The 24,132-nt window shown below is 34.4% G+C and overlaps 1 long non-coding RNA gene across 1 annotated transcript in view; it reads left to right on the top strand.

The window, feature by feature from the left end:
• Positions 1-2,161: 2,161 nt before the first annotated feature.
• LOC136037087 (uncharacterized) overlaps positions 2,162-24,132 on the top strand; it is a 215,806-nt gene continuing 193,835 nt past the window's right edge. Inside the window, exon 1 of the long non-coding RNA XR_010619864.1 lies at positions 2,162-3,018. This is a non-coding gene — a long non-coding RNA (uncharacterized LOC136037087). The remainder of the gene's footprint in view (positions 3,019-24,132) is intronic.

The following is a 24,132-nucleotide window of genomic DNA, read 5'->3' on the forward strand; positions in this document are numbered from 1 at the left end:
CTGAAAATCTATTTATATGCACAGGCAATGGGACAGCAAAGAATGTTGTATATTCGCAAGTTTTACGTAGTTAAAAACATATATATATATATATATATATATATATATATATATATATATATATATATATATATATATATATATATATATATATATATATATATATATATATCTATATTCACAGGTGGGACATAGGGACACAACTACAATGGCGCGTAACTAATATGGCGCGTAACGACTTACGCGCGCGGGGGGGCTTGGGGGGGGGGCGCGAAGCGCCCCCACCAACTAGGTGTTGGGGTGGCGCGAAGCGCCACCCCAACAGCTAGTATATATATAAAAATAAGTTGTTTGTCTGTGTGTCTGTCTACTGACGTCATGTTTGTGTGTCGACTGACGTCATGTTTGTCGACTGACGGAAATTACAGACCGGGAACATTGGGACACAAATGACGACCGGGACACCGCTATATATATAAAAATAAGTTTTCTGTGTGTCTGCCGAGTGACGTCATGTTTGTGTGTCGACTGACGTCATGTTTATCGACTGACGAAATTACAGACCGGGACATCGGGGCACAAATGACGACCGGGACACCGGGACATCTATGTATATAAAAATAAGTTGTCTGTGTGTCTGTCGAGTGACGTCACGTCTGTGTGTCGACTGACGTCATGTTTGTCGACTGACGAAATTACAGACCGGGACATCGGGACACAAATGACGACCGGGAAACCGGGACATAGGGAATATAAATGACGACCGGGACATTCAAAGAGAAAGCGACCGGGACACAAGGAATGTTCGATTAGCAATCACCATCAACAAAGCACCGGGACACAAATGACGACCGGGACACAGGGAATATAAATGACGACCATGACACTCAAAGAGAAATTACAGACCGGGACACCGGGGACACAAATGACGACCGGGACAAAAATGACGACCGGGACACCGGGACACAGGGAATATAAATGACGACCGCGACACTCAAAGAGAAATTACAGACTGGGACACCGGGACACAAATGAGGACCAGGACACAGGGAAACAACAACAACGGGGACGCCGGGGGGCACAGAGGGATATATAAATGACGACGGGGACACAGGGAATGTTCGATTAGCAATCACCATCAATAAAGCTCAAGGGCAATCATTAGAATAATGAGGTTTAGATCTGAATACAGATTGTTTTTCCCATGGACAATTATAAGTTGCATGTTCAAGAGTCGGTAAACCTGACAATCTATTTATATGCACAGACAATGGGACAGCCAAGAATGTTATATATTCGCAAGTTTTACGTAGTTAAATATATATATATATATATATATATATATATATATATATATATATATATATATATATATATATATATATATATATGTATATATATATATATAAATATATATATATATATATATATATATATATACATATATATATATATATATATATATATATATATATATATATATATATATATATATATATATATATATATATATATATATATATATATATATATATATATATATATATATATATATATATATATATTCACAGGTGGGATACAGGGACACAACTACAATGGCGCGTAACTAATATGGCACGTAACAACTTACGCACGGGAGGGGGGCGCGAAGCGCCACCCCAACAGCTAGTATATATATATATATATATATATATATATATATATATATATATATATATATATATATATATATATATATATATATATATATAAATCGACAAAACTAAAGTGTTGCTCTCGCAACACAATTATTCAGTTGTAGACAGTGAACGAGAAGAAAAAAGAATAAATAATAAAATATTAGAAAGCTTTTTGTTGAGTTAATAATCGTACCATCCTTTACTTTCTCCTTTTTTTTTTTTTATCTCAGACACCTGGTGATAAAAATCTCAGACACCTGGTGATAAAAAATCTCAAATACCTGGTAATATATATATATATATATATATATATATATATATATATATATATATATATATATATATATATATATATATATATATATATATATATATATATGTATATATATATATATATATATATATATATATATATATATATATATATATATATATATATATATATATATACATATATATACATATATATATATATATATATATATATCTTCTATATATTTAAAAATAAGTTGTCTGTCTGTGGATGGATGGATGGATGTGTCAGGTGACGTCACCTGAAAAAACTGGATTAGGTGACGTCAAAACTGAAAAAACTAAAAAAAGGCAAAAACTACAAAAAAAACTAAAAACTAATAAAAAAATAAAAAAGCTAAAAAACTAAAAAAACTATAAAGGTAAAAACCAATAAAAAACTAAAAAAAAAACTGAAAAAACTAAAAAAAGGCAAAAACTACAAAAAAAAACTAAAAACTAATAAAAAAAGTAAAAAAGCTAAAAAACTAAAAAAACTAAAAAAACTAAAAAAAGGTAAAAAACTAAAAAAAATAAAAAATAAAAAAAAACTAAAAAAAAGGAAAAAACTGAAAAATAAGCTAAAATAAAGGTAAAAACCAATAAAAAACTAAAAAAAAAGGAAAAAACTAATAAATGACGACACTCAAAGAGAAAGCGACCAGGACAAAAGGAATGTTCGATTAGCAATCAACAAAGCACCGGGACACAGGGAGTATAAATGACGACCAGGACATAAGTAAAAAAAAAAAACTATCTATATATATAAAAATAAGTTGTCTGTGGATCTGTGGATCGTGGATCAGGTGACGTCACCTGAAAAAACTGGATCAGGTGACGTCAAAACTGAAAAAACTAAAAAAAGGCAAAAACTACAAAAAAAACTAAAAATTAATAAAAAAGCTAAAAAACTAAAAAAACTAAAAAAAAGGCAAAAACTACAAAAAAACTAAAAACTAATAAAAAAAATAAAAAAGCTAAAAAACTAAAAAAACTAAAAAAAGGAAAAAAACTAAAAAAACTAAAAACTAAAAAAAAACTAAAAAAGGTAAAAACTAAAAGAACTAAAAATCTAAATAAACTAAAAAAGAAAAAAAAAGGAAAAAAATAAAGGAGAAAAACAAAACTAAAAAACGAATGTATATACAGACCGGTACACCGGGATACAAATGACGACCGGGACACAGGGAATATAAATAACGACCGGGACACAGGGACACAACTACAACGAGGACACCGGGGGAAACAGGGGGATATAAATGACGACCGGGACAAAAAAACTAAAAAGAAATAAAAACTAAAAACTAATAAAAAAAACTAAAAAATCTAAAAATCTAAATAAGCTAAAAAAGAAAAAAAAAGGAAAAAAATAAAGGAGAAAAACAAAACTAAAAAACGAATGTATATACAGACCGGGACACCGGGATACAAATGATGACCGGGACCCGGGACACAGGGAATATAAATGACGACCGGGACACAGGGACACAACTACAACGGGGATCTATATTCACAGGTGGGACATAGGGACACAACTACAATGGCGCGTAACTATTATGGCGCGTAACGACTTACGCGCGCGGGGGGGCTTGGGGGGGGCGCGAAGCGCCCCCACCAACTAGGTGTTGGGGTGGCGCGAAGCGCCACCCCAACAGCTAGTATATATATATATATATATATATATATATATATATATATATATATATATATATATATATATATAGATATATTGACATCAGAATTCTGTTTTTTAGAGTTTCGGTTACTATTGAGTCAAATCACTCCTCACTTACAATTCGTTACAATGACATGTTTGATAATGCTACCCAGGGAAGTAAAGCTTTCTACCTGATTCATTTTCTCGCTACCCAACATCCTCATTTATTCTTAATATAAGTGGATATATCAATGTTTTCTTGTGTGGACACGATGAATACATTTATTTGGCTTGGACATTCTTTAGTTCGGACATATTTGGTTTGGATGTATTTTGTTAACTTTCAACTATAAAAATGTAAGTGCATACATAGTACCACAAACAAAGTAATATAGCCTACTAGGAGAGATGAAGCTAGAAAAAGAAAAAAGACTCAGTTATATTTAAGCCACCGGGGTGAAAGATCCAAGGTGTTAGAAATATTTTTCACCTTACTTCCATTACTCTTTAGCCAATTATTTACAGACCATTAATAAATGCTCTTTCATTTTATCACATCAATCATTTCCTACTGGCACTCTAAGAACGGAGTCTCTACTTAGATCTATATTCATTATGTCATTTTAGCCATCAAAGTGCACACGGAAACGATAGTGTATAGTCTAACTCATTATTGAACAGAGCTTATATTCTTCCGTTCAGGAAATATGGTCTCAAATCCCTCAATGTCGGACAAGCGAATATAAGACTATCAAAATAATTGGTTCTTTAAACTCTTCTATTGACAGGAAACGCTTTCGTTTTGAAATGGACTAAGAATTTTAGAATGCAAAATATCAATGATAAACTAAGTATGTATATGTCAGAAGTTTTTTGGCCCTGGTCTTCACCCCCGTATATAAAGATATTTAAAAAAAGATCGGCATACTTTCCATTTTTCATGGCACTAGAAAATAATTGACTCTACAAAACTCTTCTGTACACAATAAAAAGGGTTCCTTTTGGAAATAGACCAATTTGAAAAATACAGAATCAGGGTGAATTACCTACTTACAAAAGGTAGACCGACTGTGCAGCATGGCCTTTGGGTTCCACCCTTCCCCCAAAATCGAAGGATGTTAAAGATTTCTCAAATGTTTTCAACATATATTCATCCTTCAAGACATGAAAAAATTGGTTCTTTAAACTCTTCTATAGAAAAATACGGTTACTTTGGAAATGGACTGAGTGTTTGAATAAGCCCACTTTGAGGATACCAAATTAGGGTGAACCGCGTAAGCAAGCAGAGAGAGCCTCTACATCCTGTCCTCTACCCACAGTCTCAAGATATTTACAATTTTCTGCATACTTTAAAATGTCTTTCAAGATATTGGAAGTAATGGGATGGGAAATTGTTGCCTTTGGAAGCTGAGCAAGAGTTTGAAGGACTACAATTCTAAGAGTAAGGAATAAAGTTGGGCCTACATGCAGAGAGTAGTCCCCCCTAAGCCTAGGTACTTTTATCGTTTCCAATGCATTTTCCCGTATCTTTCATGGTATTGGGAGAAAATCGGTTCTTTAAACTTACCTTTAGACAGGAAATGGACTAGGAGTTCGAATTAGTATTATTTGAAGGGTAAGGAATTAGGGTAGACTATATACCCACGAACATTGGTACTTCTAACCCTCCCCCAAACCAAAATATATTTACAATTTGCACATATTTTCTTAAATCTTTTACCAGACTACGAAATGGCCCGTTCTGTATTGACAATTGATATCCATTGAAAATGGACTATGGATTTAACGGGGTACAATTTGAAAATAATGGAATCAAGGTGGATAGAGTATGGATGCAGAGGAAACTTTCAGGTCCTTACCCTTTTCAAAACATTTAGAGATTTTTAAAAACACATCTTAAATTTGCCTGCGCCTTTCATTTAATTCACCTACTTTTTTATTCTTTCAAGTGTTCCCCCGAAATAAGCTGCTGCTTACTTCTCCACAGTAGTAATTTCTTATTTTTAAACCGTTCATAATAAATACATAACGTTTAGAGAATTGCTTACGGTATTCTATGTGAAATTAATCATTTCGCATAGCAATTTCAATGGTTCTTTTAAAAATTTAATTAAAAAAATATGTTCTGGTAAAAGTTATAACGAAGAGAGCTTCAGCATTAAAGCTTACAACGAAAAGAAACTATCCTATATAATAAGATAAGATATAATTTTATTTAAAAAAAAACTCGGCTATCAAAAGCCCAAAAAGGCCGAATTCGTACTATAGTGTCAGGACAAAATTATAGAATTGCAATCAATAAAAAGTCAAACGATAAAAACTCGTAAAGTTAAAACAGGCAAAACAAAATTAAACAAAAGTCTATCTAGCAAGCATTACAAAGTACGCAATTGAAAATAAACACTAAGACTCCAAGATAAAAGTAGAGTGAGAAGGGAGGGGGGTGGGGCATTGATTTAAAAATTCAACTCTGTGAGGATGAACGTTCTTCTATATCTTTCAGTGGAAACTCCTATTGGGGCAAAAAGGGGGGTTTTCCTTGAAGCAAAACTTAGAGGGTGAGTCCGGGGGGAGGGTAAATGATAACTAGGGAAAAGAGAAGTAGTACAAGGGTTAGGTACGGCATTGTGGGCAAAATGCAAGGAAATTTGTCCTCTCCTTTCCTTAAGGAAAGGGTGACAAGATTTGCTCTCCGAAAAAGGGAAATGTAAGGCGCTTTACCCTCATGGAAGATAATATTTGAAGATTCATAGTCACCTTTTTTGAACTGCCTCTAAAATAGGGTATTGCTAAAATAGGTAATAAATATTACCTAAAATAGGTAATATGGTATTGCTTTTCAAAACTTTTGAACTGAAAATTTGATTATTTAAATCAAACGATAAAATATAACCTATGTCATTCTCGAAGCTGTTTAATTAATTGTTTTAATTTTTCAGCATTTTATCATATTTTTCTTCTGCAAGAGCATCCATTCTTGAAGTACTAAGAGAAAAAAGCCTCTTTACCGTGAAGAGTGTGGGAATAGGGGGGGGGGCATTCCTACTTTTGTGTAGAATAATTTCAGTTTCATGTTGCTTTTTTACATTCATTTAAAAACATATTAATTTATTTTCGTTTATAACACTCTTTTCAGTTTAATTTAAATAAAGGAGGAATTCTCGCCCCAACCTCCTGGGCTTTAAGCTAAAATTGAAATTAGCATAACTATGCTTTGGAAATTAAATACATTCCTCATATCAGTAATGGTCAGAGCCCATGGAAAATTTCTTACCTTATTTGCATAATTTACGTTATATTCCACCCTTACATAGCTCATTAACACTACCTTGACAAAGGCGATGCAGAGGCAATCTAGCTGCCTATTTGCAATTAGGTCACGCATCCAAAGCTTGGAATCAGCGGTATTTCTTGGTTTTCCCCTGAGAATTGTTTGTGCCTTTGAGTGATTAAAAAAAAGCACAGCTTTTTTCAACTAAAAGTAAGGATCAACATTAAAGCTTAAACGAACAGAGATTATTACGATGTGGGGAGGATAACCCTCCAAAATACCTCGCTCTTCACGCTAACGTTATTTGGAATATTCCAGAAGTCCTCTTATTCTAATCTAACGAACATTCTGTTTCACTTATTTTTGTAAAGGATTTGGATACAAAATCATACTTTAGCGTAAAGAGCCAAGTATTTAAGAGGGGTATCCCCTACATCCCACCTCTGAAAATTCCCCAAGAGAAAATATGTCTGCAGAAAAATGCCAGTTTACTTTCCAATAACAAATACTATGTGTAAGCAATAGGCCATAGGCTTTTTTATGAATTAAATGAAAAATATTTTGGAGGGACTGTATTTCAAACAGTGGGTTGTAAGAAAAATGTGGTTCAATCCCACTTTCTAGGACTATAATGAAAGAAAGGTTGAGATGACGAAGCCCTGTTCTGGGGATGAAGGATGACATATTGCCAAAGATTGTCCTTTTTGGCCATCCGTCTGGGGCTAGATGGAAACCAGGTCGTCCTCGTCTGGGGTGAGAGGATGTCATAAATAAAGATTCAAAGGAAATGGGAGCTTCCTGGGAGGGTGTAAAGGGGAAGGGCTTGAATTGATTAGGATGGAGGAGGAGCGTGCGTAGTTGTGATGGCCTCAGGCGGCTTGGTGCTGCGGTGAGTTATTATTATTATTATTAGTAGTAATAGTAAATGAAAAAGACAAGTTTTTGAACTGAAAGTAAGGAGCAACACTGAAACTTAAAACGAACAGAAATTAGTCCGTATGTGAAAGGTGCTGTTCCCTCCTCAACGCCTCGCTCTTTACACTAAAATTTTAACTCTTTGTCACAATTTACTTTTTAAAACAATAAAAAATTTAGCGTAAAGAATGAGGCGTTGAGAAAGGAATAGCCCCTTTTCATATACTGAAAGTGTAAGTGAGCCACAAAGTAGTAAGTATATTTCTGTCCGTTCAAGTTTTAATGTTGCTCCTTACTTTCAATAAAAAAAACTTGTTTTTTGTATTTAAAATCTGAACTTTTTTTAACTAATGCAGGTTCGAATTTGGCTTACCGTGCAGGAAAAGTTGAATATGAAAAGTGCATGCAAATTAATTTTGGAAGATTTATTCCTTATATGAAGAGCTGCCCCCTCCTCACTACGTTACTGTTTACGTTAAAGCCGCTAACACTTTTAAAAAAGATGACTATTGTAATTAAAAAGCCCCCGTTTTTCAGTAAACGCTCTGAAAAAATTGGGATAAAAAGTCAAATTTTAGCGTAAAGAGCAAGGTATTAAGGAGGGGACACCTTTCCTATATGGAAGGGGCAACTATCCCCCTCACGGAAATCTCCTTCGGTGAAAATTCATCCAGCGCAGAGTAAACTTTTTCCCTGTCAAATTCCCTCCAGACAATTCCATCCTCACTGAGAATCCCCCTGCCTGTAAAATTACTTGCGGTCGATTCAGCTTGAAATTTCTCCTTAGCATTCTTTCATTTGGATAAGACTCTAGTCTCTAATCGATTTCTCGATCATTCCAGAAATGTCCTCTTCCGTGGAAATTATTTCCTAGAAATCAAAACACGCGGAAAATAGCCCCCAGATAATTCCACGGGAACATCTCCAGATGAAAAATTGGCAGAAGCCGTAAGTTCTGGGCCGGTACTGATGTTTTCAATTATCTAGTATTTGCTATTAAAATATCTGTAATATTCAATGCTACTGCAGAGGCGGCATTTGGGGGGGGGGTCAGGGGTGGGCAAATGCCCACCCCAGATTTTCCAGGGGGTCCAAGCTTCCACCACAAAGGGCCCTTTTCCGGCCTTAATTATACATTATGTCCAACATAATCCATTCTGTTCAAATGATTTGAACTAACTGCACGCCTATTAGCCAAAGAGCGTAATTACCTGACGACCCTTGAGGTAATTACGCTATTTGCTATTAATCATTGTAAACTTTGAAAGTAGGTTAGATTCATAATAAAAGTCTCAAGTTCTGTCAAATGCCCCATGCCCACCCCAAGATTTGGCCCAAATGGTGCCTCTGTGCTACTGCTACTAATACTAATACTACTAACTACTTATCGCACCACCAAACGGCATGAAGCCATTGACAAATTTAGGCTATATACTTGCACATTAGAGGCGGGAGGGGTAAAGTATAGCGAGAATGCATGCAAAATTTGTTAGGTAAAATTATTCTGAATGTTATTAAATAAGAATTGTTTTCTGACTTTAAACTGTCCAAGTAATTTACCCCCCCCCCTTATGTGTAGATATATAGCCCAAATTGTATACTTCCAATCAATTCTGTCACTTGTCTTTGTGTTGTCTCGCGCTAAGCTGAAATAAACAAATGAAGACAGGGGCTTGTTCTCGAGTTTAACTCAGCGTAAACTTGACTGAGTGGCGCATAATAAACAAGTACTACAATTCTTTCCCCCCACGAAAAAAAAAACTCAAATAAATATCCCAAATTCGGAAGGCCTTATTTTCTGAGGCGGGGGGGATATTTCCAGGGGTGTTTCCTGCAGGGGGGATAAACACCTAGAAAATGAGGAGGATACTCCCTCCACAATACCTTGCTCTTCACGCTAACGTTATTTAGAATTTTTAAAAAGCTTCTTATTCTAATTTAACGAACCCTGTGTTTCACTTGTTGTTCGTAAAGGATTAGGATACAAAGTTGTTATTAAAATATTTTTAATATTAATTTTTGTTAGGTACAATTATTCTGAATGTTATGAAGTAAGAATTGTCTTCTGACTTCAAACTGTCCAAATACTTTACCCCCGCCCCCCCACTTATGTGCAAATATATAGCCCAAATTATATATTTCCCATCTATTCTGTCACTTGTCTTTGTCTTGTCTCGCGCTAAGCTGAAAGAAACAAGTAAAGACAACGGCTTGTTTTCGAATTTGACACAGTGTAAACTTGACTGAGTGGCGCATAATACACAAGTACCAAAATTCTTTCCCCCCATAAAAAAAAAGCTCAAATAAAATTCTCAAATTAGGAAGGCCTTATTTTCTGCGGCGGGGTGGGATATTTTTCGGGAATGTTTTCCTAGGGGGGGGGGGTAAACACCTAGAAACATGAGGGGGATACCCCTCCACAGTACCTCGCTTTTCACGCTAACGTTATTTAGAATTTTTAAAAAGCTTCTTACTCTAATTTAACGAACCTTGTGTTTCACTTGTTATACAAAGTTGTTACTCGAAAAATACAAAGTGATACAAAGTTGTTACTAAAACATTTTTAATATTCAATGAAGCAACCCTTTTATGAAATTAACAATTTATTGAAACTTTAAAAGAAAAACAGGCTTTTTAACTAAAAGTAAGGACCCATACTAAAACTTTAAATAAATAAAAATTTTCCATATATGGGGGGGGCTTCCCCCTCTTAAATTCCTCTTTCTTTACGCTAAATTTTGACTTTTCTCTTAATTCTCCAAGAAAGACTTCACAAATATTAGGGTCGCTTAATTAGAATAAATGCTTTGTCAAACCAATATAGACTTTAGTTTAAAGAGCAAGGGATTTGGAAGGGTGCAGCGCCACTCATATATGGACTAATTTTTTGTCTTTTTCTTTTCTGTACTTTCAGTTGAAAAAACTTGTATTTCTAAATTTTAATTTTTGATTGTTAATTAGATCATGCCTGAAAATCCAGCTCCCTCAAGGTTGTTTCAGGCACCATCCCCTGTCCTCACTCTGCATCCACCGTCTCTCTTTCATAACCAATGATTAGAAATTTTAAAAAAAGGCTTATTATTTTTATTAAACCGATATTCTGTTTCAGGATTTGCTCTTAAAGAATTGGGACAAAAGTCAAAACTGATGATTAATTAAAGGTATACGTATACTAAAGCATACGTATACTGCATACCAAATTATACTAACTAAGCAATACTATACTAAACTATAACAAAGTATACATAAAAGTTTCTGTCCATATTAAGTTTTGGTGGTGCTCCTTAGCCTACTTTCAACTAAAAAAAAAACCTTTTTTTAAAAAACTTTTAAAACTTTTATTTCTAATCGTTCTCAAATAATACCGAGCAATTTGGCTCTTCTCCATGAAAAATTCCTTCCCCCGCGGAAAAACTCCATCGTGGAAAGCGATTTTCACGTAAAGCCACCACCACTCCAGGTAAATCCCCCCAAGACAATTCCATTCTAGCTGAAAATTCTACCCAGAAACTTTCTTGCGGACGATCTCAGGTGAAAAATGTTTCTTGTACACTTTTTTTTGAAAAAGACTTTAATTTATGATTGTTTTTAAAATAATATCGGTAATCTTATCCTGAAAAGTTTAAAAAAAAAAACAGAAAAAAAGGGTTTCCAGTAATGTTTTTTTCGGGGGGGGGGGGAGAGGCACAAAATAAACTTTTTAAAACGCATCAAAATGCTTTAAAAACGCACCGAAATTGATATCTACTTCCTTATGATTTTTAGGTATTTTTCTGGTCCACGCTGTTATTATGAAAGTAGAGAATAACATTAGACCCCAAAATGAGCAGAATGTATTCCATACAGGAGGTGGATTGCCCCTTTTTTTATCCACACCTCCACCTCAAGATCAAAGAAACTTCGAAGTGTGCTCATTACATCGAGTTCTAGTCCTTTTTTTAAGTCCATGAGCACAAAAGTGTGCTCATTAGATCAGAAAATGAGAGTTCTAGTCTTCAGTCCAAAGGGATTGGAGACCAACGAGCTGCGTGAGCTTTATTGGTGGGGAGGTTTATTGATATTTCTTGGGGAGGGGGTATTTTTCACGGGGTGTATTCCCCGAGGGGGAGGGGGGTAAACACAGGTCACCGAAAAACGACTAGGAAAGATAAGAAAAGACCGCTAATATCTTTAGATACGTCAAACGAGGCATGCTCAATGTGGTCAAAAGCCAGAAAAGAACAGAAACGTCTAAGAATAAGAAAAAATGATTTGCAACTAATTAAGTGGTGAAGAGAAGGGGAAAATCAGAATTGCTCGTCAACAAAACTAAAAATGTGAAGTTGATATCTACTCCCTTATGATTTCTGAGTGTATTTCTGGTTTACGCTATTATTATGAAAGTAAAGAATACCATTAAACTCCAAAATGAGCAGAATTTATTCCGTGCAGGAGGGGGATTGCCCTTTTCAAATCAACACCTCCACCTCAAGGTCAAGGAAACTTCGGAGTGTGTTCACTATATCAGATATTGAGAGTTCTAGTTTTTTTTAAGTCCAAAGGGATTGGAGACGCCCCGCTCTTTACGCTAAAGTTTGACTCTTTTTCTTAACTCTACAATTTAAAACAGTAAAAAACTCTAGCGTAAAGAGCGGAGCGTTGAGGAGGCAAAGCCCCTTTCAAATACGGAGTAATTTCTGTTCGTTTTAAGTTTTAATGTCGCTGCTTACTTTCATTTAAAAAATCTTGTTTTTTTTTGTTTAATTTCTGGACGTTTTTGAATTAGGCCTAATGCATGGTTTGATCTTGGCTCTCCGCACATATATAATTGAAACAAAATTTACATTTTAATTTTTTGGGGCTAAATGCCTTTTTCATAGTTTTAATCGGAAGATTTTGAGAAAAAAGGAGTGAGGGAGGAGGTCTAGTTGCCCTCCAATTTTTTGATTACATAAAAAGGCAACTATAACTTATAATTTTTTACGAACGTTTTCATAAGTAAAAAATAAACGTAACTTACGAATTAAATTACGTAGCGAACTTCTATATTAGTATGTTTTTATTGCGTATATGAGGGGGACACCCCTCGTCGATACCTCGCTCTTTACATTAAAGCTTAAATTTTGTCCCAGTTCCTTAAGAATGACCCCTGAATCACAAAGGCCGTAGAATAAATAATTGAAATTACTAAAAATACTTTAGCGTAAAGAGCGAGGTATTACGATGTGGTAAACCCCTCATATGCGTAATAATTTCTGTTCGTCTTGAGTTCTTATGCTGCTTCTCACTTTCAGTAGAAAAAACTTTTCGTATTTATTTTTTCATTGTTTTTTTTTTAAATAATGCTAGAAAATCCTGAGCCCCCTCCATTGAAAGTCTCTTCCCCCATGAGAAGCTCCTCCATGGAAAGATACTCCCCGGTAACCCTCCCCCATCAAATATCCCCCTCCCCAAACCAAAAAAAAATCCCCCTGAAAACGTCTGTACACTTCCCAGTATTCATTACTATATGTAAACACAGGTCAAAGTTTGTAACTTGCAGCCCCTCCCATGGGGACTGCGGGGGAGTAAGTCGTCCCCAAAGAAATAGTTATTGGGTTTTTTGACTATGATGAATAAAATGGCTATCTCAGAATTTTTATCCGGCGACTTTGGGCAGAAAATGAGCGTAGGAGGGGGCCTAGGTGCCCTCCAATTTTTTCGGTCACTTTAAAAGGGCACTAGAACTTTTATTTCCTTTAGAATGAGCCCTTTCGCGACATTCTAGGACCACTGAGTAAATACGATCACCCCTGGGAAAAAAAAACATTAAAAAAAAAAAAAACAAATAAACAAAAATAAACACGCATCCGTGATTTGTCTTCTGGCAAAAAATTCGAAATTCTACATGTTTGTAGATAGAGGCTTGAAACTTCTACAATCAGGTTCTCTGATACGCTGAATATGATGGTGTGATTTTCGTTAAGATCATATGACTTTTAGGGGGTGTTCCCTATTTTCTAAAATGAGGCAAATTTTCTCAGGCTCTTAACTTTTGATGGGTAAGACTAATCTCGATGAAAACTTATATATTTAAAATCAGTATTAAAATTCCATTCTTTTGATGTAACTATTGGTATCAAAATTCCCTTTCTTAGAGTTTCGGTTACTATTGAGCCTGGTCGCTCCTTACTACAGTTCGTTACCACGAACTGTTTGATATGGCACTTATTACAACATTGGAAATTGAAAATGAAATTAAAGTAAAACCAAATTTTGAACTGATTGGCTTTTCATTTGTTGACATTATTATATTTCAAATATTTAGTCATTGCCGCTTCACTGAAAGCAAATTATATTACAAGTATTGTCTTTTCCTGTTATTGCAGAACTGAAATGAAAAATACTGATTAAACAATTCAAATCTCACTTCTTCAATTTTATTTATTGTAAAAAGAATTTTATTTTTTCAATTTTGTATTGAATTAGATTAAACTTTAGCCTCCTTATAGTATATTAAAGGCTAAATGTATAAAAAATGCATTCAATACATTTTGGCAATTAATGTCGTTCCTTGCATTATAAAAATATTAGATTGCAATTGCGATTGCAAGTATAGCATATATAAGACTGTTCCAGAGTTGCAAGAACGTAAAAGAATCCTAAAACTGCAGTTTAAAATATTATGCCCAATGAAAATATTACACGGGTAAGGGAACTAGAATAATAATTCTGAGGTGAATACGTTTGAGGATAAAAGGTGGTATGACAAATACGATTCTCAGATAAAAAAGAAAAGAACTGAATTTTTACAAAATAAATGGAACAAAAATTCAAACGGTAAGAATTACTGGCAAAAAGATCAATTCCTTTAATACATCATGCGTTCAATCATTAAGTATTAAATATTAATACAGAATGTCTAAAACCAAAAATAGCAAAAGAAAACAGAATTTAAACTTACGATTCGACTTCAAAAAAATTGTCCTTCTTTAGAAGTTCAATTTCAAAACCCAAAATCCAACCGATCGTTCCGTTAAACAACTGTAGTATAATTCTTGTTAAGGTTGTTTGACCACGATTGATGGAATTGTAAGGGTCATATAGAATTTGGAATACTGCATTGGAAACGGTTTAATCTAAATTCAGGAAAATGATACTTGTGTGAATCAATGAAGAACCGTCTATGTTTAAATTGTACCGGTCTGGTTTTTATGCACAGTAACACAGGAGACGAAAATTAACGAACAAGATAATAGTGAAAAATTATGGTATCTAAAGTAAGATTTGCTAGGGATAGTCACTAGGGGAGACACCATGATTTTCGGGGAACCAATTTTTTTTCGGGGAGACACAACGATTTTTGGGGATTTGAGGGATCGAGCTCAATTAATCAATTATAGGTGATCAAAGTGCACGTCCTACCTAAGAGGTAAACAAGTGCACATTCTCCATTGATTTTTGAATTAAAATCGAATAGTTGTGGGCATCAAGTCAGGGCTAACTGTAGAAAAAGCCAAGACAGATAATCCAATTGAGTGAGAGGCAATTCTGGCATTAATAGCCCCCCTTATTAGGATTGTATAAAAAGGAGGCTAGTTCATTTGTTAATAGATACGTCTATCTATTATCCGTCCATGCGTCATTCCTACGGCAGTAGAACTAAAGTAGACAGTCATAAAACCTATAGTTTAAAAGGGTTTTGTTAAATGGTAGGGATAAACGGCGGGAGTGAGTGTCCCTTTTATTGGAGCCAGTGTTTCCACTTCATGACGGCAAGTTTTCCGTTCTGGTAGACCAAAAATCCGTAAAATTCCGATGACTGAGAGCGAAAAATCCGTCAAATTTTCCGTTAAAAAATCTATAACAAAAATCTGTTCCAATAGAACTCTTGTGGTAAGCAGCTGTTACAAGCACATCAGTGTGGTCTGTTGAAACACTTCCTGGAGTTCAATGCTGCCCTCAAAAAAGATTCCTTCGGATCTGTGGACAGTCACACAAGAAAAAGAAGCTAAAGATTCTATTTATTCATCCCTTGTAAAAGGTGGTGTGAAAGGGGATAGATAAAATGGTTGGATAAATGATGCACTGGCTACTTGAATTTCCCCTAAAATATCGTCAAGCTGAAATGCAGATCAGTAAGTGCGTTCTTACCCAGAGTTGTCTTCCGAGTTCGCATCTTGTTTCTCCCTTTTTGTATTTTTAATGAAACTAATGACCCCTCCCCCACGAAGATATCAAAAGAGTTGTAAGACCGATGTTATATAGTTCATGGATATTGTTCATATAGTCCAGAATGTCACGGAGTATCTCGTTGCCTGTGAATTGATAAATGACTTCTGCAACTATCTCATTGTGAAAAAGAGTACAACTTCATCAAACCAAGTGTGTCAGTGACTCTTCTGCTTGAATTGGACTAGAGTATATCTCGGGACGCTTGTTTTTCAGTCTCTAGTCTAGACTCTCTCTCTGATGGTACAGCTCGAACACACAATATTCTGTTAAGTGGTATACGAATCAGCCCGATTGTCTGAATAAATAGACAACTAAGCTAACTCAGTAAAGATTGTCTTTTATCGTGATAGACCACGATCTGCAGTTACTTTGGGCTAAAAGAGCTCGACGACTTTGATGTTTGTGTACGGTAAATCTACTTATGAAGGCTAATAACTCGGAAGCTAACTCCTTTGAAAGCCTCTAAATTTTGAGAAAATACACACTTAGTGACTAGAACGGATATCAGTTAAATATAATATATGATACTGTGTAAAAAACAAACAACCATGGTCCAATTTGGAGTAATAATTGTTTGTTAGCTTTTTAGCAAGTCACACCTGTCTAGGGTCTCAGGCAGATTTACCCATATAAATAACGGTCCTATAAATAGGACCGTTAAATTTTCTGAGATAAATGATTCAGTGTTTCCACTTCGCGTGCTTCGAAAATCGGTATGGCGTGCCTAAAATTCGGTAGATAATCGGTAGATGGCGTCACGCTATCAGTAGAAAAATCGGTTGGGAATTTCTAGACATGCCCAATCCCTCTAATTGCATGTTAAGCTAGCAAAATTGTTCAATTTTCTGCTGAATTTCCAGATCAGTTCAGAATTAGACCATTCGACAATAGACTATTGACTTACGATTGATCATACGACGATTTAAAGCAATGTTTTCTTTAAAACTGCAAAAGAGTAATGGGGCATTTTTGATCTCGTTGTAATAACGATGCAAATGTCGTTGCAAATGCAGCGTTTGCAGTGGTTCTTGTAAATCGCTAGTATACTAATATGGTATACTCTTGAGCTAGCGGCGATTCTAAAATGTTGCAAACGCGGTATTTGCAGTAGTTGCTGCAAATATGCAGTGCCTGTGAATCCGAATGCTCACATAAGGAAATAACGATTTTTATTTATTAATTAAATTGGCATTTGGTGTTGATGCCTACATGGGAACAAGATATGTTTTGACAGGAATATATTGCCTGGCGCGCGTAGACACAGATGCTTAGCTAGACACGCATGAGAACGGGGCTTAAAAATGCTCTTTCAATATCCTCAGTTATTATTGATGGAATCCTATTCTACTTAATCAGGTACTGTTCATCATAATAAAGCACTTAAAATTGGACTTAAAACAACAAATTAGATACAGAATTCAAATGATTAAAGCAACTGATGCGCAACTGCAAACAAAGGAATCAAGCCTAGGATCGCATCGGTAGAATAGGATGATTGAATTCTAATCTACTTTATTAGGTACTTTTCATCACAATAAATCAATAAAGCACACTTTGGTCTTCAAACAACAATTCAGGACAGCTGCAGTTTCAAATATCTAATGCAAATCAAAACAGAAACTTTTGTTCTTCCACTGTAGACATACATCACTAACATTTTGAAGCCTTAGCCTATGATCATATCAATGCATACGTTGATTGAATTCTAATCTACTGAATTAGGTACTTTTCATTACAATAAATCAATAAAATACATTTGGTCTTCCAAAAATAATTCAAGAACAGTGGCAGTTTCAAATATCTAATGCAACACAAAACCGAAACTTTTGCTATTATAGACTAACTTTGATCACTATATACACTCTCCAACGGTCGCAGATGCTCTTATTTCCTTTAGCCGTTTCTCTAGTTCATGATCAACTATCAGCGATGAAGAATGCATATTCAACATCTTCGTCCCACATTTGGTACCCAGGATGTATATAAAATCTACCAGGAAAATATAAAATCTTTACGAATGATAAATAACAAGAGATATAAAACATAAAAATCCAACCTGTAGATCAACAAACAATCTGACCAAAGCTTGAGCAGTGAAAATAGCTTCATTATTGAGGAGAGTGTCCTTTTGTATTCGAAGCTCCATTGCTCTTCGCCACAGTGCAATACAAATATCGTAGCGCAAAGCATCTGCATATGCAGCACCACGGAACATCACTCTAAAAATTAAAGATAAACACGAAAAATTGATTGAAGAAAAAACGGGTTTAATTTCTATAAAGCAGTGAACAAAAATAAAATATATAAACTACACTTTAGCTAACAAAAATAAGAATACTCCGAATATTTTGGCCCCACGTCCGGGAGCCTTTCTCAGCGGAAAAAAAAGAAGAAAATTAAAAATCAACAATTCAAGACTTTTTTTTAAGACATTATAAATAAAATGCCATGACAAATAAAACACAACAAATAAATATAAACAATAAAATAAATAAGAAACAAACTCACATTATAAAACAAAACTCTTATTTATTTTATTGTTTATATTTATTTGTTGTGTTTTATTTGTCGTGGCATTTTATTTATAATTTTAAAAATTTTAGAGGCAAAACAGTTATAGCCATTCGGTAATTTTAGAAATTTTATTTTTATTAAAATACGGTAGAGTAAGTAAGAATAAATGGAATCCGAAATTTCCATTATTCACATATCTTCACCACCATTCCTTGAAAATAAGAATTTAGAAGAATGTAGAAAATAAGAATAAGAATGTAGACCGAATTTAATTACTTTTAGCATTTTTTTTTTGTGATATTTAGCATTCAAACCTTTTCGTATTTTACAGGACTTCCAGATAATTAGAAATTTTGCAGAGGCTATTTAAACAAATGAAAAATTTTGTTAATAAATAATTTTTTTTTTAAATTTGGCCTACAAGTTTTTGGGAGGTGGGGATTTATCCCTGAGCACAAGAGAGGCCAGAATCACCACCGCAAATGAACCATAATACAAACTTCAAAATAAAATATGGTACGAAGAAATTTACTTTCTGATGTCAGTCAATGGTAATTACACAATCAAGACAGCTTCACTTTGGGTTTGTCGGCAAAATAATCATGAAATATCCGTATCCACAAAAAATTCTATTCTTGAATTTATCAGATTTCGCAAAAAATGTGCCAAATTAATCAATTCAAATCTATAAAACTTTAAAACACTGCATTATAAAAAAAAAGTGTAAAAAACGTTTCTACGGTCTATCTTACATTTTGTGATTTCAATAAAACGCTTAGTGGATAATCCCATCAATTATTGAAGTATTACCATTCAGTTTTTTTTGTGCTAAACTTGTAGCTCCATCTAGTAAAGCTTGAGAAGTGATCATATTGTTCGTCTCGAGTTTCAATTCCACTCTTAATTTTCAACAGAAAAACTTTGGTTAATACTGGACGAGGATAGATATTTCCTTACTTTCTGAACAGTTTGTCATTATGATATTATATTATTCTTGAAATATCTTTTTGAATCGTTAATAGAATGCTCGAGATTATTTAATGTGCAGTATTTTTTTTTTTTTTTTTTTTTCATTTCGTTAATTTCTGCTCATTTTCAATTCTTGACAAAGTGCGCTATCTAGATAGGTTAGTCTTTTCGTGATAGATAAATACACAGTACCAAAAAAATTTCGATACGATTTTTTTTTAATATTAAAAGTTAATTTTTTCTCAATATCATGTATTATTTATTAACAATACATTATTAATACATTTATTAATAATGCTCCTTAATGTTATTCTCTTAATCTTTCTTTTTTCTTAATATATTTTTTTTCTTGATATTGATTTCAGCTTTACTCTAACGTTATTCATAATTTTCCAGAAATATTTGCCAGTTGGCCATTCTAGCAAGAATTAGGGGTGAGAGGGCCATACTATATGGGGGGGGGGGGCAAAACTGAATCTTCGATTTTCGGCTTTCTTATATTCAGTTTGTTACACACAAAAAGTTATGATAGATGGCCTTGATGTTGTACAAAATAGGCACAAGCTTAAAATCAGTTTGAAACAAGAGATTATAAAAACCTGTGATAATTTTTAGCCTGTGCTCAAAATTAGAACACAGCTGGTTGGTAACATATATTTCCGTTAATTGAAACAACTATAATTTTTCATTCTTGTCGGTCTATAGGTTTCAATTTTTATTCTCAATGGAGTGATTCTCATATTCACTGGCCAATCGGCTAGACCACAGTCGCTCTTTATGATTTGTTTGTCCGTCTAGGATGATTAGTCATAGGGCTCTTCCGAACGAATTGCAAGCGTCCAGTTTCACTCCTTACAAACCAAATAAAGTGAAATTTTGTGTCTGCATGTTGTTTGTTTTATCTGTTGCTGCTTAAGATTAGCAATGGATACAAGGATGGTTTGCCTTAGAAGATATTTTGAGATAACCCCCTAAATGTGTTGGTCTTGCCCATCAAAGTGGTTATATGAATGTAGACGATTTTTACTTGTCTAATCAACATTATCGGAAGCAACCCAATCCAACTTTAGAAAATCCTGTCTTAATGCTGCTCGACAAACATGAAAGCCGTCTTTCAATTCAAGCTCTCAATTTTTGTAAGAAAAAGGGAGCCAACGTCTCACATCAAAAAAAGTCATAGATAAAGTCAGCGTCAACAATCTATTTCATTTATCAGTCTTCACCTCTTTTAAAGTGCTGAAAAGACGTTCTGCAACAACATTCGAGAAAGGCAATGAAAAGAAAAAGTAAATAACGTGCCTGAGATTTGCGAACCTTGGTCGACCACTTGGGGTAACAATGGACAAAATGAATCTCCAATATTCTACTGGTGACTGATACAGATCCTTTGGAACATCAACAGAGCTTTGTTCACGGCATTCCTAGTCAATGACGGCTCTAGGACATGTAGGAGGGAAATGATTAAGTAGAAGTGGTGCAAGGCTAGAAAGATTGAGCTTAGCAGCATTTGAAGGCTCTATAAGATAGGACATCTCATACAAATCATCATCAAATACGAACCTGGTTTTGATCTGTGCAGCTGCTTCCTTGTAAAATTCTCTTGCTGTGAGGTTTTGCCTTCATCAGTTCATTATGGTCCACCTTAGAGTCATGCTCTACAAGCTCTGAAATAGCGAGCTGGGCATTCAGTCCAAAATAAATATTTTGGATAGCTGCATAATAATTGTCATCATTTACATCAACATCTAGTGGATTCTTCAAACTATTTACATATTCTACCTCAAGAAAGTTCTTGGAGAGAGTTGCAACAAGTCTTTTTGTTTCTAATTTCAAAGTATGGAAAGGGGGGGGGGGCTGTGATTGGAAAAGAGTATTGAAGTCAGCCAACATGCCCAAAACATAGTCCAAGAACATCATCATTATTCTCAGAAAGGGGCTTTTCAAGCCACCAAGAGCTAAACCGTTTCCATGGGTTGGATCATCAAACACAGCCTCAGTAAAATATAATGTCAGAGCATCCCATTGCTCAAGAATCCTTCTGACGCAGCTATGTACAGATAAATATCTAGTTTCAATGAATTCACTCGTTTTGCACTATGACTGAAGTGGCTGTGAATATTTCGAATCAAGTCCTCAGAAGTTCTGGGAAGTTTCTTACATGTATATGATACAACGAGGTGGATCAAATGACATGCACACTTGACTATGAAGACCCATGGATAAGCTTCTTTTATAAGCCTTGCAATAGAGTTGTAGGGCCCAATCATCAAATTAGTTGCGTCGCTTCAGAAGCCTTTAAAATTGCGAACAGGAGCTCCATGTCTTACAAGACCATCTAAGCATTCCTTGAGTTTAGCAAAAACTGTGCCTGCTGTGCCATCGGGGCACTCAATTAAGTCCAGAAAGTCAAATTCCATCTCAAGCTTTTTGTTGAAAAAAAAACAGCACAATTGCTTCGTTGTCCCGATATCGGTAGTCTCGTTGATTATGATCGAAAATGGTTTTTCTTTCAAAGCATCAGCTAGCTTGTCCTTGAAATAGGGTGCTAGACTTTGTCGCATCAAATTCGTAGCTTTCTGCTTGTCAAGTCTCAGTTTTTCAATCACATTTTTGTGGGGCAGGCTTTTCACAAGCGAAACCAAATCATCAACTACTGACAATGCAATGTCATTTTCAAAAAGAAAAGTTACAAGCTTTGCTTCAGTCTGGCGCAGAGTGATATCTCCAGGGGTAGTTGTAAAAAGGCTGGTTACAAAACTTGGTTTTCCTTTGCTACAGCCAGCCTGCTTATATGTTTAGCTGTCTGAGCATGTTTATTTAGTGCAACCTTACCTTCTTTATAAGAAAGCTTTACCTCACAAACAGAACAAAATGCAAATTCATCAGTTTCTCTCTTAATAAGCCAGTCTTTGAAAGATTCTTCTGTTTCCCATTCTTTCAAGTATTTCTGAGAATATTTGATTAGTCTCTTGCTTACTTTCATTTTAGTTGATTTGCCACATTTTCTTTTCTTTATTGATTTTCCTTGATCAGAAAATTGATCAGAAAAAGCACCACCATCTTCTGATGATGAAATCATTCCACCTGAAAAATAGCTTGTCAGACATGCAATAGGTCTATTTTATTTGCAGCTTTTTTGAAAACATGAGAACCGAACCGAAACTGCACTAATGGTGTTTTATTTGATTTTGTTTTATCACTTGGTGCAGTTTCTAAAATGAGGTGATCCTTATCCAGAAAGGCAAGCATGTGGCAAGTCAGGGACCTTGTTCTAAGACATGCAACTTACTATAAATATTTTAATAAGGGTTTCAATGTGATGTTTACCTTCAGTGATACTTGATGGATGATCATGAACAGTATTTTTCCTGAGAGGATATCCAGAGAAAAGTTTCGGGTCTTTAAGTGCCATAAACTACTAAATGTTGCTTGTAGTTGTTAATTGATATAATCAGGATATTTCCTCCACTTGCCTTTAATTTTAGATGATTGAAAGATATGTCAATAATGGTGCACGTTTGAGATAAGCACGATTTCATATCTATTAAAGGAATTGCTTTAACATTACCTACAATATTCAAATTCTGGAATCCCTAAGCGCTGAGTAATGGCTCCGGGATTTCGCTAAATAGCGCTGTTCGTAGTCACACCTATTATGTCCAATTAAAAAGAAAAAAAAATCGGTAGATAATCGGTATTTCGGTAGGCTTGAAATTTATTCGGTAGAAAAGTTCGAAAATCGGTAGATCTACAGATAAATCGGTAGAAGTGGAAACACTTAAAAGTAGTATCAAATATCTAATCTAACAAATATTTAATTGAAGACAATGAACTTAATGTTAGTATCCACCAATTTCAGGATAAATCATTTCTCTCATCTTAATGTGCTTATTAGCTTCAGCCAACAACAATGTCTCGAATCAACATTGAACAAGCTTCACAAAGGGTGATGGGAGATATCAACCTTTCTCTATTGAAAGCTTTTAAAAAATTTTAATTTTGATGGAGTCTTCAATTTTGTCATTAATTTATATGAAACAGTCCAAACTAATTGTTATTTATTTATCAACATACAGTAGCTGTTTTGTAAGTAATGCGAGTCGGAAAAATTCTTATTATAATTTTCTATTTTAAGAGAAATATTAATTATAAGCTTAAAATTAGTTTTGCATCGTAGTTTAATAGAAATTAAACTAAATGTGATATTTGTTTTAATTTTGATTCCTCCGCGAGGGAATAGAGACTCACCAGAATGATGATGATGAATTTATTTAGTGATTCGACTTACAAAAAGTATTTCACTTTCTATTCTAAAGCTAAACACTATGGACAAAAAGAAAAAGAAAAAAAAAATTAGCCTTATGGCATTTCACGACTAACAAAGAAACAAAACTAAACATCTAAAATAAACTACAAAACACATAATTTTGTACATACAATCTAACTAAACAAGAGAAAACAAAAAGACAAACTAAATAATACACACTGAATTCCGTTATCAGACATAAAAAAAATCCACATATTTTTAAATAAGATTATAACCCCAAATCCAAACGTTTAGTTTTTCTTATGTATTCCAGTAAAATATTTCTAACATTCCTAAATTTAAAAATCAAATCAAGATTAAACGGAAAAGGAACATT

This window comes from Artemia franciscana, chromosome 16 (genome assembly GCF_032884065.1).
Source record: "Artemia franciscana chromosome 16, ASM3288406v1, whole genome shotgun sequence".
NCBI classification, from domain to species: Eukaryota; Metazoa; Arthropoda; class Branchiopoda; order Anostraca; family Artemiidae; genus Artemia; species Artemia franciscana.